The sequence below is a fragment of the Pteropus vampyrus genome, unplaced genomic scaffold, assembly GCF_000151845.1.
Source record: "Pteropus vampyrus isolate Shadow unplaced genomic scaffold, Pvam_2.0 Scaffold45, whole genome shotgun sequence".
Taxonomy (NCBI): domain Eukaryota; kingdom Metazoa; phylum Chordata; class Mammalia; order Chiroptera; family Pteropodidae; genus Pteropus; species Pteropus vampyrus.
In genome coordinates, this window is record NW_011888826.1 from 7,757,731 (window position 1) to 7,776,988 (window position 19,258).

The window sequence follows — 19,258 nt, forward strand, 5'->3', positions numbered from 1 at the left end:
GACATCCTCTACCTCCATGCCATATAGATGTAACATACCATAATAGACACTCTCAGTCAAAAAAGTAGCCACCGGTTCATAAGATTTCTGGAATCCTCCAGGCTAAACGTGCCAGATCTCCCACCTATGGCAGATGATCCTTGAGTAGAGCTTGGTTCTGCTCCCTAGGTGGGGCTCTCAGTCTGTTTTCTCGACTGTGTCCTGGAAATGGCTTCCTGATCCATTGCTCTTCAGAGCTGTTGGCTCTATATCTTGGTTCCTTCTCTGAAATGTCCTTTCCTTCTCATGAAAAAAATGGCTCATTTTGTGTGTGAGCAGCTGTCTCAATCTGCATTCTGCTACTGCGATTTTGGCAGTCCAGAGGCATTTCTGCAAGTGAAAGCTGGTGGCTTTTTGCTTGAATAAAACCCTTAAAACATGTTTTAAGTTTCTTAGAATCCTTTTTATTTAGTTGAAAGGTATTTCTGGGCACTACCATAAAACTTTTATAGATCTTAACAATTTTCCTTATAGTCACACTTTTGATTTGCTCTTTACCATTAAGAATTTTTACTGCATGGAGAGGTGAAATGTGAGCAAGTAACCAGATCCCAAGCCTTCTAAATTCTCTCTACATTCCGCTTTAAAATTAAATAATTCTTCCTTAAACCCATCTCCTTCTTTCTACACCATATCATAAAATAAATGAAATGACACATTTATGATTCTGTCTGGAGATCTTAGAAAATTCAAAAGTTCATTAGATACTACTTTTTTTCCAAGTTGTGGCAGGTATTAATTTTGCCAATTTTTGTACTTCTATATGTAACCTGGATCACCATTTTTATAAATTTCCAAACAGCTTCTTCACCATTTTTCCAGTTGCCTAGTCTCCAAGTCAATGCCACATATTTTAACATTTTCTTTTGGCATCATGCCACATCTAGCTTCCAAGTTCATGATCGGTTAGCACATAAACTACCCGGAAACTCAGTTGCTTAAAACCACCACCATTCATTTGACTTATAAATTTGTGTATCAGCAGTTTGGACTGGACTCAACCAATTAATTTTTTTTGCTTGTCTCAGGTGCATTCACTTACCACTGGGTCTGAACGGCATTTGGCTGGGGACCTCTGCTTCTGGGGTTAACCAGGCCACGTATTTTTCATCGTCTGGTGGGCAAGCCCAGGCTTTTCCCCACAGTGAAGGTGGCAGGGGTCCCAAGAGCAGTCAGTCATGAGGAAGCGTTAATACAAAAGCCTTTTAAGCTTCTGCTTATGTCTCTTTTGCTCCTGTCTCATTATCCTAAGAAAGTCACAGGCCAGTTCAGATTCAAGGGGAGTGGAGAAAGCTCTTCTCCATCATTCATCATCTCCTATTTCCTGTAAGCCCTGAGTTTCTCTTTTCCCTTTCTGTTTTTACTTTATTTTTTTTGTTAACCATGGCCTCTTAAGAAATAGTGTTTTTTTTTTTTTAGAACGTTCTTATTTGAAAATATCCTTATTTTGCTCTGTCTCTGAAGAAAAGATAAAGTAATCCCCATTTCTCAATGTTCTGTGCAGAATCACGCAAGAAGATACCGTGTGTGACGTGCTTGACAGGTGTCTGGCATACGGGACCTGCCCCTCGGAGGGGCAGTGTAACTCTGCATGTTGACTCTCTTTCACTGGCATAATGAAAACTAAGGAACAGGGCTTGGCATGTACCAGGCCACTGCTCAGAACATCCCCGGAAGTGGTTTGCAAATCGACTGGCTGGCAAGGGAAAAAGATAGTTTTGGAGCGTTATATTTGTCCTATCGTTTTTGGAAAGGAAGTTATCCTTACCAGGCTAAAAAGCCTTTATCGCTCTTGACCAGCAGCATTGGTCAAGCATATGCCTGGCAGTGCTTTGAACAAAGCTGCTGGATCAAAAATGCGAGGAGAGCTTTTGGGTCACATGCCAGGCAAGCTAGTGCCGATGCTGTTAAGAGAAAATCCTGATGATCATTCTTATCAATCAAGATGCTAACTGCCATTAGAGAGGTGATGCCGATAAAAAAAAAAGGGCGAGATGACATTAGTTAGATGTCATGAAACTGAATATTGTGATTGAATGGTCATTCCAAACTTTCCACAGAAAGATGATTGTCTGCTGCTAATTTGTGCTGAATATCGCAGGATTAGAGAAGTTGATCCGTATGAGATTTAAAAATTATTTCCCTATTTCATCCCTTCGTATTCTTCTTTCAGCAATTCAGATGATAAAGAGGTATTTAAAAATGACAGAGTATCTCTTTATCATGCAAATATGAATATACAATGTGAATAAAAATTAAATCACAAGTTACACATTAAAGACAAATAAAAAAACATTAAAGTTGTTCTGAAAACTCCACTTTTCCCAGAGGAAATTAAACTTGTAAATGTGTTTACTTTTCTTTTCAGAAAAGAATTTATGTTTTTGTAGATACAGATGGGAAATCAGAAAGTATGATCAAAAAAATCTTAATGTTTACCATAGATATTTTGTGAGTTTGAAGAACAGTGTAAATTCTCAGTCGAGATCCTGCAAAAATACAAATGCAGAAAGAACATGGCAAAGTAGAAATTTTCATTTAACAAAAATGTTTCAATCAATCATCACTGTTACTTGTGCTCACAGCAATTTTTCATACTCTAAACACATGGTTATTGAATTTATTAAAAATAAAGGATCAGGACTGACATTGTGCTCCTCTTGACCAGACCCATAAAATAAAATGGTAAGCAAAACAATGTCAGGTCTCAGACCATACTTCCAATAGCTAATTTGGAACTCACTTTCTACCTGCCATATGCCAGTATTTAAGAGAATCTCCTTCCATTTAATTTCCTTATGGTCTCATAAATGAATTGAGACCCACTGAATGTTGTTCCAACTTCAAAAAATTTACTATATTTTATGGAAGACTGATGGATACACAGGAACGAATGCCTAAAATTAATTGTAATAAAAGTTTGGCTATTTTAAGTGCTATAACAGAAGTATAAATACTCTAGTTACAGGGTCATGCAATGCCTCTGTTTTAAGTAAAGCTAAGCCATTGGATGACATTATGAAATTACTAACTGGTAATACATGTATGATGCTGCGTGAGAGTAGACAGTGACTGGAGGCACAGAGGCCAGTTAGGATCCCTCACTCTCTTACTCCTCACTGCTCACATCCAGTGTCCCACGAGACCTCAACAATCCTATCTTCTAAATATACTTCAGCCACTTCGACTTTATTCTACTCCACTGCCGTAACCTGTCCAAGCCATCCTCGTACGGCTTTCACATTTCAAGGATTTCTTAAGTTTGCATCTCGATCTTTATTTTTATTTGTTTTGCTTATTCTCTTTAACAGATTCTCAGGTAAGGCAGCTTGACATCTGTGTAAATAACCATATTAATGGAGACGACAGCAGAGGTATTCTAACTCAAACATAATTGTAGCACTGGCATCGTGAAAGGAAATTGCAAAATTGGAAGGGCGAGTGGGACCCTCTAGGGGAGGATAATGGTTACATTTCCACCACCAAAGGGTTCTGGGTAGAGAACCTTGGAGTGAATGGTATTTTGGCAAAGGGGGATGAAAAGTTTCTTTTCCAGTAGATCTCTGGAATCTGGTTTTGCGTCTAGGATTTCCATGCATCTCCCCAGAGCTGCCTTCAGAGGTGCAATGTTTTAATTACATCAACAAATCTCAAGGCTTCTTCGCTCAGTACATGTCCTGCTCCTCCATTCGCGTAGTCCTGCTTTACGTAACACTTCAAGCCGCCATCTCAAGTTGTCTAGTATGACATATGCATCCGCATCTGCTTTCATAAACCAATCAGCATATTCTCTAGATAATAGTCATGAATATGCTAAAAGGCTTTAATTGTTTTCCAGTATAATTGGTCTCTGCCTTTTTAGTGTTTAATCTCACTGCAGGGAAGTCTTTACTTTCTTCTGAGCTCATAAATAAGGCTGTAGTATAAGGCTGGGTCCATGTAGCTCTGATGAATTTGGTCATTTGTCCTAGATTTTGAAGTCCTGTCATAATAACCCAGCAAAGAACTTTCACCTTCATGTAGGGGGTTTCAGTAACATTGGTGCTCTCGTATGTGTGATGACTAGTATCTACTTTCAACTTCATCCACCCTTCTAGATAATTCTGTCCAATATCATCTAAATGCCTTGTATAAGGATATTTATTAAGAATATTAGGCTGGATGTATTAGAGGTAATCTTGTTCTTCCAACACTAAATAGCTGAGAACATTAAAATAAAAAAAAAATCTGACTGCTGATCTAGAGAGTAGGGTTCAACATTGCAGCCAAGAATTTGAGGTCATTTCCTAAAGTGTATTTCCGACATTAGTGGGGTTCCCTCCTGCTCCTCTTTGGGCGGCTGCAGTCACTGCAAGCTGTGGTCTTGGTGGCTGTGGTGGTGCAGACAGCCCAGCGGGCTCTGCCCAGTGTGCTCTGCTTTCCAGCATTTTAAAGAACTGTTTGTGTGTCCACACAAGTATGTGGGATCGTGTTACTTTACATGAGCATGTACCTTATTTCCATTACATTTGTGCTCGTAACAGCTGTAAAAACTGTCAAGTTTATCATCTGTTGAATCAAAGTTGCTGATGGCAATTTTTAGGGTTATTAAATGTAATAAGGGCTCAGATCATAAATGAGAATTTAAAAAATGAAATAGATTTCCAAAAAAACCAACTTAAGAAACACAGACAAGTCTGTTAAGAACGGATAGTATGACTTTTAATAAACATTAGAAATATGTAAATTAACTTTCCTTTTCAGTTTTACATTCAGAAAAAGCTATTATAGGCTTAATAAGGACATTTTTGTGTTGAAGCGTATTATCTCCTAAGCTGATTTTTTAAAAATTACATCTCTGAAAATCATTTCTAAGTTTTCAGTTATTTAAATGTGTGAATTGAGTTGATAATGCGGGTAGAAGAAGGGTGATAAAAGTTAAAGACTTTTCCTGTAAGTCGTATTTGCCATAAAGTCCCTTTCTGGGTGTCATTTTAATTCATCTAATGAGAAAATGCGAGAAAGGTGACATTTTTCAGAGGTAATAAAAATAAGAATGGCCTGCCTACATATACAGCTATAGAACTGATCATAGACAACTGCATAATGAATTAATTATGCAAACAAATTAAACAGCCAGCAGTTATTAAACACTTGTTCTGTATCTAGCAGTGTGCTAGATATGGTGTGAATAATGTGGAATAATAATGGCCTTCGAAATACATATTAATTTCCCAGGAACTATTTTAGGGGGAAAAAAAGACAAAAACTATTCAAAATAAAAGGCGAATTGATATTTAAAATCAATGTGTAGCCATTAGTTAGTTTTCAGCCATAACCAAAAATAATCGCTCTGTAATTGTCCTTTCCTCTGACTTTAAGAAGTGAACCTCTGATTTGCTTAACTTTACAAAGAGCCCTAAAAATCAGAAACATGACTGTCTAGTAACTTTGGAATGGTAGATTATATTCAAATAGACAGAAAGACAGGTAGATAGCAGAATATCCTTCTGGTTGTTTAAGAATACCGTTTTGAAGGATTTGGAGGTCTCAAATATTTCCTTAAAAACAAAACAAACTCTACAACAAAGCCAACAACAACAACAACAACAACAACAACAATAAAACTAGCTATACTTCTTAACCCCCAAAACCTGGCACAGTGACTGACACATAGTAATTACTTAAATATGTGTTTAAAAACAAAAACAAAACCATCAGAAAAACTTCATTTAAAGTCTTTTTATTTGATAGCATGTTCCAAGAATTTCAGAAAACAAATGGGGCTAGTCTTGCCTTTTTAGATTATTTTAAAAGCTTTCCCTACAGAATTACGGGAGATGACACTTTAGTGACTTTGCAGACACTGAGCTCTAAGGTAGAATGTATTACCATCCATTCTAAGAAACAACACCACTGAGATGTGGATGCAATCGCTATTACATATTTCAATTTTTTTCTGCATTCGTTTTGAATGCTAGAATTGACAAAATATAAAGTTTAAAGCTCATTATCTTAAAGAAGTTTTTAAGAATAAGTTTCACAGCAAGCGAGTGAGTGAAACACTTGAGTGTACTGCCTGCAGGGTGTGGGCCCGTCACCCACGCAGACCCTGCCAGGAGACACACTGCATTCTTACGCACTTATGTCTCTTCGTGTTAACAGTCGTTTGCTGTGTTTGATCATGGTCCACTTTGGGTTTTTAATTTCATGATTGAAATATTATCCTTTTCAAGAAGTTTTTGAATGTCGTTATTTTTGTTGATCTTGCTTTTGGGCTTCTACGCTGCTTTCTGTGAGCACATCCATTGCTTCCATTGTGTGTATTGCTGTATTTACAACTTCTCATGCCTTGAATAGAAATTAATGATTAACAGGGCTATGAAATAAACTGCAGGTTCATAAAAAGTGAGAATTTAAAAAAATGTTATACATTTCCAAAAATATCAATAAAATCTAAGTATGTTGAAAAGATAGACATAGTACTATAACTTTAAACTATAAGTATTAGAAATATATAAATTCGCCTTCAGTATGGTGTACACTGGGGACAGGGGCACGTCTGTCCAGACAGAGACTTTCACTTTCAGTTCTAGGTCTACAGCAAGTACCGTATACTCAGCAAAGATTTCTAATATTTAAGCATATTATCTTCTAGAATTGCTTTTTCTTTCATATTTAAATGCTTTTGTTGGCAATTTTGGAAGAGAATGAGAAAAAGTGAGGCCAAGGCACAATAAGACAAATACAAAATCCTATATTCTGTGCACTGTTTTACAGTTTTCAATGTAAATAGGTATCTCATATATTATGAAGAGAGTTGTTTTAAGTCTACGAAAATCATCTTCTAAGCTCTATTTTATTTATACCTCTAAATTAAGCTGGGCTGCAGAAATTAAACTGTCTAAGAGACATACGACCAAAAAAGATGTCAGCCAACAATTTCTACAACTACTTTCCTTACAGGATGAGAAAAATGACTCTTTGAATTTTAGGCAATTGCAGCTATTAATAGCTCTGTGGATACAGCTTTCTATGAAGAATAATTCGTCAGTGTCTCCTGCATTCCCAAGATTAATTTCACCTCCAGGACAGGTCAACTACTGCATCTTCTGTGAGTGTGCTCTATCTCATCTCCCCAGGAAGATCAAGCTCCAGAATGCTGCTCCTATGGCTCCTAGAAACACCACTGATAGCTTCCCACACTTCTCTTCCCCATTTAGACTCACAGTATTTCAAGAGGACAGGACAGTATTTTGTTCCTCTTCATAGCCCTGGGTCGAGCACAGTGCCAAGCACTTTATAAATAATAAATATATGTTGAGCAGTAGATGACAATTAAAAAGGCTTTTCCTAGAAACTATTTACCAGGAAACAAAACATTGAGATTAGTAAGATGTTATAATAATATATGTATTTTAAAATATAAACTATATTTTATTTATTTATCTTACTATTGATCCGTGGCTCCACTATTTTATCCATGTTGTGGTTAGTTTTATCTAACAGGTAAGATGATTCATCCTAAAGGATCTTTCCATTCATTCTAAAGTAATAATTTTCAAGAATTAATTATAAAACAAGGAAAAGCTTTAGAGAACAATAACATCTTAAGACAGTATAATGTTAACTTGGGCCTATATAAAATGATTTTAGATTAGATGAGAAATGTGATTTTCAAAAACTGTTTTGGTATAATTTCACATTTAAAATCTCAGTTAAAGATGATCTGCATCACAAAATTGGTCTTATGGCCCCAAAATGGAAGTACAGAGTAGATGTCCCAATAGGCTGGATACTCTGAACAATGAAGAATGAAGATGTTTAAAATTCACATTGATTTTTTTGGAAACTATTTTAAATAAAAATTTAAAAAATCATAAAATCATTCAGGAAATAAAAGCAAGGTCAATATTTAAAATCAGTATGTAGCCATTATTTTGCTTTTAGTAATGACCAACATTGCTACTTCACAGATAGTCTTCCCAAAGTTCTGACTATGATTCGCTTACTCTCTCAAAGGCCCTATGAGCCATAAACCCGCAAGTCTAGTAACTGAGAGAGAGTCAGAGAAATAGACAGATGCTTGTTTGGCAATGCCATTAAGAAGGCTCTAGTGGTTGAACGACCCATTTTCCAAACAAGAAAACATTTTTATGTCCTATCTTAAAACTCCGTATTCCCTAATAAAGATAATGATATAAAAGTTTGGCATTTGTGTCACTCAAGGTCCCAAGAAGAAAACGATGGCACACTGAAATTAGAATATCTTGAAACCATTTCATTGACAAAGAATATCATTACCGAGGTGGACAGCGGGTGTAGGGAACAAAATAAGTTAGTGCAGGAATATGGAATAGTAGCCAACATGTTGCCTTGGGCAGTACGAACAAGAGAGAGAGCATTGGCATGTGGAAGGATAGCGCTTCAGTGAAGGTCAGCTGAGAGGAGCAGTGACCTCTGGGGGACACTTGGCCAGTGGGCGGTAACCTCATGGAAGCTAGGCAGGAGGATACATCCTCTCTCTTCACTCTTTCTTCCCTGTGATTTATTGCCAACTCCCCATTGGCCAAATCTAACCTGAAGCCTAGGAACAAGTGAGCTCTTTTGTGTTCTTAAGATTTGGGGTGGATGTTTATGGGTGGAGAAACGTAGAGAGTGGGCCCAAAAGGGCCACTGGAGGACTTCCAGCACAATGTCAAAACAAACCGCTCTTTTACGTCACTATGACTATTCCATTAGAACAAGAAGAGAGCTAGTGACTTTATACCTTTAATGACAGGAACAGTTCTTTCTCCATAGATAAGGGTCTATATAAGGAATGTTTGGAGTATTGAATGAGAAAGTTCCCATAGGTGGGTGTCAACTATAAAAGGGAGTGACCCAATAGGGCAATGGGCCTTATTGGTGGAACAGGTTTACAGGATCCTCTATGTCCGCTGGTCTCTGGACAATACATGGGGATCTAATGAGGCCAACATATTAGACCCTAGGAGGGAACCCCAGCCATTAGGCAATGGGGCTCTTAAGCTCTATGAATGCGGCAACACCAGCCTGTCCACTGGCACAGTTGGGGTCTGGGTCTAACCCTGCTGCTTCAGCTGACATGACTTGTAGTGTAACATAGTCTCTGTTTTCTAAAAACTTAATTGTATTGAAGGCTTGGATACGAACAGCTTCCTAGGGGATCTGCCATAGAGAATCGGCCTTAGACTAGAGAGGCCTTACCTCTGTGGGTAAGGTTTTGTGTGGTAACTTACTAGATGACCAATATATTCTTCTATTTCTACCAAACCAAGACTTCTTTAAGCAATGTTGGAGTTCTGTGGAGATTGTAAATAGTGGTACTTAGTCATAGGTTCAAATTTCAGGACCGACTCTAATAGATGTGCTTAGTCAAGCGGATTCATCTTTCTTAAATGAATAAAACTTAAAGCTTTTAAGTTTTCTTAAATAAAAGTAAAGGTTGGAAAGCAGAATGGGCACTGGATCAGGTTATCTCAAGTGATTCTGTTCTGACGTCCTGCAGCTGAACCTCTGTGATTGTTATCAATGTTCCATTCTTTATCTCTAGAATGTAGAAGAATGTTATTCAAATTATGACTTGGAAAGATTCCTAAAATGATCTGCTCTTGCTTAATAATTTGTACATGGCAGATAGTAGTGCGCGAATTGCGAATGTATTATATCATATCACAGAAAGTGTATGCCTCCACTTCTGTTTGCTAACATACCTTTCTGTCTAGAACCAATTTCCTTATGAACTATTTAAGGAAAATGGTAATAGCAGGACTTGTAATTCAGCGCAAATATCAGGCAGGGTAAATAGGAGGGATATCCATATTTAGTTAGAGCAAGCTCAATTTCGGTCAATCTGAATTTAGCACGATTTTTGATGAAATAATCTGTATTTAAAGAGAATAAGCCAGAAAGAAGCTAAAAGACAAAATAGAATAAGAAAATTCCTTTCGATATTTTTAAAGCTATAAGTCACGTAGTGAATATATTTTGATTCATCCAAATAATAATTACTAGTTTCAACAGATTAAATGTATTTGTCTCAGAGGGATCGTATTTTACATAATTTTTCTTTATAATTCTGTGACTTCTTGAACTTTTAATAGTAAATTTGAATTATTTTTATTTTAAAAAAATTACCCATTTTCTTGAGGTACTGTGTGGTTGCACACTTGTCACGACAGAGTACCATCTACTCAGCCTCACACATGAACACTGGGTCTCCTCTGTCCAGTAACAGTAAGGATCTGCTCTGTGACCTCTCCACCTGTACTTTAGATAGCATTTTATACTGTATGAATTTAAAATTAATACACTTAGTTCTCTCACGCAGTCCTTCGTAGTAGAATTTATGCCATGGCATAGTTTCTTCTTATTTAGGGAAAGCAATGCACTGAAAAATGCATAAATAATTTATTTCTTTAGGACTTGTCAACCACACTTTTAGAAGTACAGTCAAGTGTATGAGAAAGGTCCTGTAAGAGATAAAGGATTCAGTCAGTGTCAATGAAGTTACTGAAGGACACCGACCAAAATGCTGCCACACAGGCAGCTATAAATTACATGTACTCAAATTAGACTTAAATTTACATATACCCAATTTATATTGAGTATTTATATATGTTCAGTTTACATATGCTTAAATTTAGCCCTAAAGAGAGGATTTCATATTCGGATTGAGATTTTTTCTTTGGAAATGCTAAGGACATGACTTCAAAATTTCTGAAAGATTTATATTTCCAATGCTTGTCTCTACTACTGCATATTTTATCTTTTGAGGCCAGAAAGCACTACTCAGCAAGGAAGAAGAGCATCGTAATGGCTAAGATGGGTATGCAGTTTCTTGTGTGTGTTTATGTGTGACATTGTGTGAGCATGTGTATTGTGTCACTTCAGATGCTGAAATCTGTAAATGCTATATTTCTATTTCTTCAGATTATCTCAAGAAACATGATGATACATTGATACAAAATATTTGGGGGATAGCTATGTCACAGGTTGAGAAATGGGTATTGGAGATAAGTTAATTAGTTACAGAATATTTGTGTAATTAATCATTAAAAACTTGGCATTCCTAATCACAAGCTATTTTTTTGGCTAAAGAAAAAAATAATGAATGGTACTTTTTATTATTACTTTTATTTCCCATCTCTTCCCATTATAGTTACCTTTTTTAATCTAAAAAAAAAATCCTCTTTGTTCTTCAATCATTCATTGACTCATTTATTTGACAACTGTTTACCGACCACCTACCACATGGGCTCATGTCATATGGTTAGAGATAAAAATGATAGTTTCTGCGAAGAACTCACAGCTGACTCAAATCATCCAAAGGCAGAGTGTAAACAGCAAAGCTGGAGATAATGCAAGTCACTTAATTTTCACTAATAACAAGATATTCAAGAGTTTGTTTTGCCAACTGCAAGAAACATGGAACGTCAGAGAAAAGTCAGGACTATAGATGTAGATTTGGTATTTTTATGCTTAGAACCTCCATGCAAAAATGTGAGGTTTCCAAGACAGAAAGTCTAGTCTTGATTGAGTTCATTTTCCCAAAATGGGGAGGAATGAACTTGGTAACAGAAACACAGAAAAAAAGTCAAAGAGGTAATTACATGAAGAACAGGAAGAGTAAGAATATGTATTCCAAAAACTGATTTCATTTTTCATTTCTAAAATATTAAAATAAGAATAACAAAGATTTATTGTGTAATAAACTTTATCTTTCAAATAATGCCCACAGCAGCCCTTCACCATAGATAGATACAGAGAGCAAACTGATGATTACCAGATGGAAAGAGGGGTGGGGGGATGGGTGAAAAAGAGAAGGGATTCAAACTCCCTTTCAATCTAGCAGAATATATTTTCAAACCTATAGAACTAGAAAGAGTAAAGCACTTTAAAATTCATATCAATATAACCAAAAGGAAGTTTGATATTTTCATTTTAAACTCTGGTTTAGTATTTCACAGTGTATTTTGGGAGGACACTAGCGTTTCCTAAGAGTTCATCATTAACAGAAATTACATTAGGAAAAAATACACTAACAATATATTGTACAGTATACACATACATGTGTACAAACATACATATATATAAAATACAAAAAACTACCAAATTTACATTTTAAGAAATTTATATGATGGTTGGTTTTTAAGAAAAGAGGTGTTGTGAAAAGTAGCATCACCTGAAAGTCCCTCTGATGAAAAAGCCTCAGTCCTCTGGTGTGAAGTATAAGCCGCCTTTCCAGCACATTCTAAGAGTGGCACTGTGCTTATCTTTCAGTGTTCCGTGCTTCCATATCCATAATTATATGACTATGTTGTATAACTGATGTATAATTTTAATATGTCATTGACTTCATTTGATATTTTCTCTGTGCCAATCACTTGATATGTCCCACGATTATGAAGACAAACAGGACATGGAATCTGCCCACAGAGGCCTGGCAGCTGGTCAGAGACAGTGAGCCAACCTGCTCTAAGGCATAGCATCGTCAGTGTCCACGTCAGTGTCCACGTACAGGTCGGCACGGGAAAAGTGAAGCTCAAGCAGGATTTGGAAGGTTAAGAATTTAGACATGGAAGAGGTGCAGGCTATCTCTAAATACGCCAACATTTCTCTTCTGAAATTGCTTTTTTCTTTTTACAGGATGGTTACTCTAAATTTTTAAGGAAGGGATAAACAGTAAAAGCATATGATTTAACCAATTAGTAGCCACAGTCATCTGTATAAATAATTTTAGAATGCATTTTATTGCTAATGATTTAAAATATAGTCATGAATTTTAGGAACTAAAAAGGTTTGAGGAAATGAAAATCAAAGCTTTGTTAGCTACCATTGTAGATGCTTGATATTATCATATTAAGTTTATTTGGAAAAATGAAATGACATTCCCCATTGCCATTCCAAAATTGTGCTGAGTTTTACACAATGTAACACAAGTATGCCAGTAACATAAAACCTGAAATCTATCATGATAAAAAGCCCTTCATGGAAAAATAAAAATGACAGCCGAGAAAATTTAGAGCTGAATTTGTCAGTCTTCAAAATAGTGTTGTAAAAAGACCCCATACCCCGAGCCTGTTCATATGCGTCTCGTATTTTTGTTTCGTCTGTCCATTTATCTGGGTATATAACTCATCCCGTACAGTGTAATGTCAACTCTGATGACTTGTTTTAAACAAATAATTGTGTCTTTTTGCAACATCAGAAAAAATCCTAATTAGAGTTAAGACAATGTTCTAACAATCATTTCTATCCACAAAGCACTTCAATATTTGACTTCTGCCATCAAATCTACCATTTTACATTTTACTCTTGAAAATTGAGATCGAAGATAAAAAGGTAATTTATTAAACAGCCTTCTTTCTTTTCCCTTTTGATAAAAAATTTAGAGAAAAAACACATGTTGGCTGTTTCTTATATGGAAAACAAAACGTCAACTTGTATTTTAAATGATGCCTATTGGCATATGCAATTTCAGAGTAGGAATTACAACAAAAATCCTGGCTTACAAGGTTTAAACTTCCTGGGAAATATTAAAGAGTTTAATTAATGTAAACAAGCACTAAAAATAACTTTAGAGATATAAGTTGTTTATTTTTTGTTAAAGCGCAGAGAAATGATCACAGATTGTACCCCACGACACATTTGAATTATGGAATTTTTGTCCCATAAATGCTCTTTGAGTAGCCATGTCCTTCAGGAGTTTGCAATTTTCACTAGAAATATACCTTTATGTATCTCTTTTTAAAATTTAAGGAAAGAGAAATTTTGTTTCTAACTTTAATACCAATAAAAAAAAGAGACCTGAATAGCTCAAGCTCATAAAAAAGGCATGGACAGAATTTACCGGAGTCCTTGATTGTATCAGCTTCCTAACATAACCAAACACCACGGGCTGGGTGGCTTAAAGGAGCAGAAAACAGTCTCACAGTTCTGAAGGCTGCAGGGCTCTGCTCCCTCTGAAACTGGCAGAGGAGAAAGTTTCCTCTCCTCAGCCTCAGGCGGAGGCCGGCAATCCTGATGTTCCTTGGTTTGCAACTGCGGCAGTTGAATGTGTGCCTCTGTCATCACAGGGCGTTCTTCCCTCCTGTGTCTGTGTGTCTTCTTAAAAGGACACCAGCCAGGTTGGATTAAGGGACCTGCTTACTTCAGTAGGACTTCATCTTACCTAATTACATCTGCGAGGACTCTATTTACAAATAAGGTCACGTTCTAAGGTACTGGGGTTAGGGCTTCGATGTGTCTTTTAGGGAGCACAATGCAATGCACAGCATCCAGCGATCATTTTCTTCTTTAATTTTTTTTATTTTTACTTGTATCGAAATAGTTTTAGTAAATGTAAAGTTTCAGAGAAAATAGAGAAGATTCTCATACACCGTCACTTAGCTTTTACTAATGTTCAGAATTTTCATTTATCCTTAGTATATTTTTTAAAACTAAAAAAATTAACATGGGCAAAATTCTATTACCTAAGCTAGAGACTTTATGTGTATTTTACTATTTTTTCCACTAATGCCTGTTTTAAAATTTTTTGTTCAAGGATCCAATCAAAGACACCAAGTTTCATTTAGTCAACTTAGCCACATCTTCAATCTCTAACAGATTTTTCGTGTTAACTTGATTTATGTACTTGGCACGCAGTTTTTTGAAGAATATTAGGTAAGTATTTTGTAGAATATCATTATTTGGGTTTTTCCAATGTTTCTTCATAATTAGACTAGGATTATGAATTTTGGGGAAGGCTATTACAGAAGCAAAGTGCCATACTCATCACATCATATCAGGGGCAACATGATACCAACATGGCTTATTATTGGTGACATGAATCTGGATCATTTGGTTACGTGCTGTCTGATAGGGTTCTCTGCAGTGAAGTTACCATTTTTCCTTTCCATGCTCTTTTTGGAAGTAATTCATAAGTCCAGTCCATACTGAAAGGAAGAAAAATGAAGTATCACGTCCTGTGAAAAGGGGGAATGCCAAAGAATTTGTGGACACAAGTTAACACCCATACAGTAATTAGTAAATATTTGGGTGTTGATGCTTTGAGGCTATGCAGATAACCTGTTTCTCCATAATGTTTTGTCCATAAGTTTGATCATTCATTAGTGCATCTTGCCCACAGTAATTATTATTACTGTGGTATCCAAAGGGGATTTTCTGCTTTGCTCATAGCATATTTTATTTGAAAACAAACTAAAAAACAAGAGTTCTGCTGTGGGGTGAAAGTAATTATATCCATCAGATGGTTTAGGAGTAAATGAAATGTATTCATTTCGTTTTCTTTGAAATAACATCAGCTCTGAGAAATAAGACCCATCATCATGCGTCCTCACGGACAAGTGCATCAGAGTGTGAGTGATGCAGAGGTGCTTAATGGCTCCTGAGGAAGGTGCATCACCCTTCTCGACAGTGCTCATTTGCATACACACATTTAGTGCCAGCAGGAGGTGTTCACTCAGAGGTTTCCCAGAGCAGAAATGCAGACATCCTCAGGTAAAAGCAGTTTTTCATAAACTATATAGCCTCATCCAAACTCCAGTTGTCGGCTTACAGCTTTCCAGATTGACATCTTAAATCAAGAAAATGTCACAGGTGTATAGTAACTGGCCTAATCTTTTCTGTAAATTGCCGCCTATGGTTTTCAAAAACATAGTACATTCCTGGCCATTGACAATGTGTCTCCCTGCATGGCTAGCTTCACTTCTGCACGGTTAACAAATCAGCCTTAAGTTATTCATCAGATCACCCAGTGTCTAGATTTTGATTGACAGCCATTGATTTTAAGGAACTGTAATTCTATCTTTTATACTGAAGTAAAACTTGGCATGGGATCGTTTCCACTTTCTTCAAATGTAAAATTAAAACTGTAAGCAGGAAAAATAACTACACCCTTTGTCTCACAATCTCCATTAACGGTCACTGCAAATTATTACTCCACAAGGGCTTCTGCTGTTTGATGCTGCTCTGAAGTAGGAGAGGTTGTTTTCTCAGACTAATAGCCTTAACGTCCCCTTATGTTGCAAATACAGAGCAATTTTTCTCTATTAGTTCTAGAACGATAGGACGACAATGAAATGATTAATTATATGTACTAATTAAAATATCAGATGGCACGTTAAGAAATGGTACTATTACATCATCACATATTTTTCTAGGAACAGGGCTAGTCCAGGGCTAGATCATCTCAAATAGTTTAAACAGAATTCTGTTCCTAAAATAACTTTAGGGATATTTTACTTTTATGGAAAGACCTCCTAACATTATTTTTTCCTTCTGGTATAATACTTTCTTAAAGGGATTTTTCCAGAAACATATTTATCTTTCCTTGAAATACTGCTTGAATAAGTTCTGATTCTAAGCTAAATAACACACTTGGGCCAAGAAGGAGTCTTCTATTTGAGAAGGTCATTTGACCATATTTGCTCAGGAAAATTAACTTCAGGGCACCTTATAAGAAACCCCAGCAGCGAGGCATGTCACAATTGCACTGGTCTGTAAAATTGTAGCTCTGTGGTTTTGTTTACAGCATGTTTTACAGGACCACCTTCTGAGGGCTGTGATCCACGCTCTGACCCATGATGGTGTGTAATTGCAAATATAAACTCCAGGTAAGAGTCTGGAGAGAGTGCGGGATGGAGATGCAAGGATCAACACAAATTCATCACGGGGGATAGGAAAACAAACTGCTTTCCTCACATGCGGTTGGTCATGGACGTCGTCCTCGTAAGTGAATCTCAGTATTAGACTGTGTTCTCCTGGTTCTTAAACACAGCAGTGCACAAACCCATCACGTTGTCCTCTGGGAGACCCATGCTCATCCTGCTCTGTGTACTCAGAATTTTAAGAAAAGTCTCTCATTATAACACACTCATATTCATTATTTTATCTATTAAATTGTCCATGTTTCCCATTATATAGACTATTTCATGAGAACAGAAGCTGACTATCTGGTATAATCTTATGTTCCCACTGTCATTACCCTAAGTTCTAAATTAAAATTTATGTGTTGGCTTGTATTAGGTTGGGTTGTATACTACAGAAAAGCCCCAAAACAATGGCTTAAAATATAGTCTCTCATATAAAAAAAGTCCAATATTAGGCAGTTTAGAGATGATATAACAGCTCCAAAAACATAGGAGACCCCAGGCTCTCCTTCTATTGCTCCGTTCTATGATCCTAATCAATGACCTGTCTGTCTGCTCAAGATTACATTATGGTCCACGTTGCCTGTTCAGGCTCCAGCCACTCCTTTTCCCCATCTTTCCCCATCTAATTGGTTTGATTTCCTCAGCATTCCACTTAAGCTGCATTCTCCGCTTTACTCTTTTAGAGTGAGGGGTCTTGAACTCTTGTGGGCATTCTGTGAACGCCATACCGATTGAATCATAAATCAAATAACAGCTACTCTAGTGCCTCTCACGTTTAAGGCCACTCTGTAGTCTTTACCTGTACCTTCTCGTTATCAACTATAAACTTTCTCTGTGCAAAGAGAAATGTTTTAGATATGCCGATAAGTGTGATTTTTCTCAAATGAGTCACAGAGGTTAATTTGTATAGCAATTCAATGATTTTTTTTTTCTTTATAGCATCACAGATGGCAGTGTTGCGTAACCATATTATAAACTCTGTTCCTGTAAAACTCTTCAGCTAAATGTTCACCATTTATCATTTAATTTTGTGGTAGTATTCTTTGTTATTGTATAATACTACTTGAAGGCATAAGTTGCTATGCTCTTAAGAAAAACAATAAGCTAGATGCAAATAAACATGTTTATCAGGCTCTCTTGTATAATCTTATGAACCATCGCAAATGTTACCTAACATTCTTCATTTGGATTTTCCTCTTAATTGAAATTTCTCAACCACAAGATTCTATGTATTTAATATACAAATTAACATCACAACAGGAGAATCCACAATCTTAATGGCATTTACTGGTGTTCTGTTTGTTTTACACACTATTATTGTAGAATGACCTTATGTTCAATATTCTTCGTCAAGAATTCCACTCATATTGCTTAAATTTCCTTTTAAAAAGCTCAACAACACATTGTACTAGATTCTATTAAAGTTGTTTTCTCTGGAGCACAATACTACTTTCATTGAAATTTAGATCCATAGACTACTCTCAGTGGTTTATTTTTTGCTAACTCTCACATATGAAAATCATTTAAGATTTTTTTAGGATAGAAATATTGTTTTTATTAATGCACGTGAAAGAAGTGGATAAATCTGGAGACCATCACATTGGCGGAGCCTCAGGGACATCAAAGAGCTGAGTGAGAGCAGGATCACCTCCCAATTGCCCTCCTGCTTTAATGGGTAACTTGGCCACCACTGCTCCATTGTGTCCCCTACCCAGGTGGCAGAGTATGAGATGGGAAATGTGGGGAGGGGAGGAAAGCTTCAAGCCACAAGCTCTTAGTGTGGTCTGTTTGGCCAGGAGAAGGGACATAAGATCAAGATTTAACAACTAAGTTTAACAGCTAAATTGGTGCAGACTCTCTGCATGATGTATTAAGGAGTTGAAAAGGGGTATTTGACACAGAGGAGTTAGGGAGGGAATTACTGGAGAAAATATAACCATTTCATATTTACACTCCCAACTTGGAAATCAACTAATTATACAGGAAAACATTTACTTTTATTTTAGAAAATTGTTTATTCTCATATGCTGATCTGAGGGAGAATATGGTATAAAATGAATATGGCAGAGACAATATATTTTAGTGTGGTTATTCAATTATATTCACAGACCTGTTCAATGCAGTGACTCTAACACAAAGCGACAAGTGCAGCTACTGTGCATAAACAAAACTGACTCAGCTGCTTTTTAAAAAAACAGAAATAAAACCTACTTGCTGTTACTAAAGAGAAGCATATCACTGTACAGATTTCTGATTAATGGCAACTAACACAACACAGGCCACAGTAATCGCTAAATGTTGAAACTGTTTCCATTTTTCATTAGAATGTGTAACCTAGCAATAAATTAAATTTCCCCATTGTCCTCTATGAAAAGATTTCCAAATTTTTGTATTTGCATTAAATACCACATTGAAATATAATATAGACTTCAACTTGCATATAACTTTCTTTAATTGTGGAAATAATAGCATATATCAGTTCTACATTTAAAAAAAAACTTCCGATGATCTGAAAGTGTTAGTGTATTTAAAAGATGTTTACTTGACACTAATATTAGAATATT

General features: G+C 36.3%; 1 pseudogene; it reads right to left on the minus strand.

The window, feature by feature from the left end:
- Positions 1–3,284: 3,284 nt before the first annotated feature.
- On the minus strand, positions 3,285–17,420 carry LOC111738973 (annotated as a pseudogene).
- Positions 17,421–19,258: the final 1,838 nt, after the last annotated feature.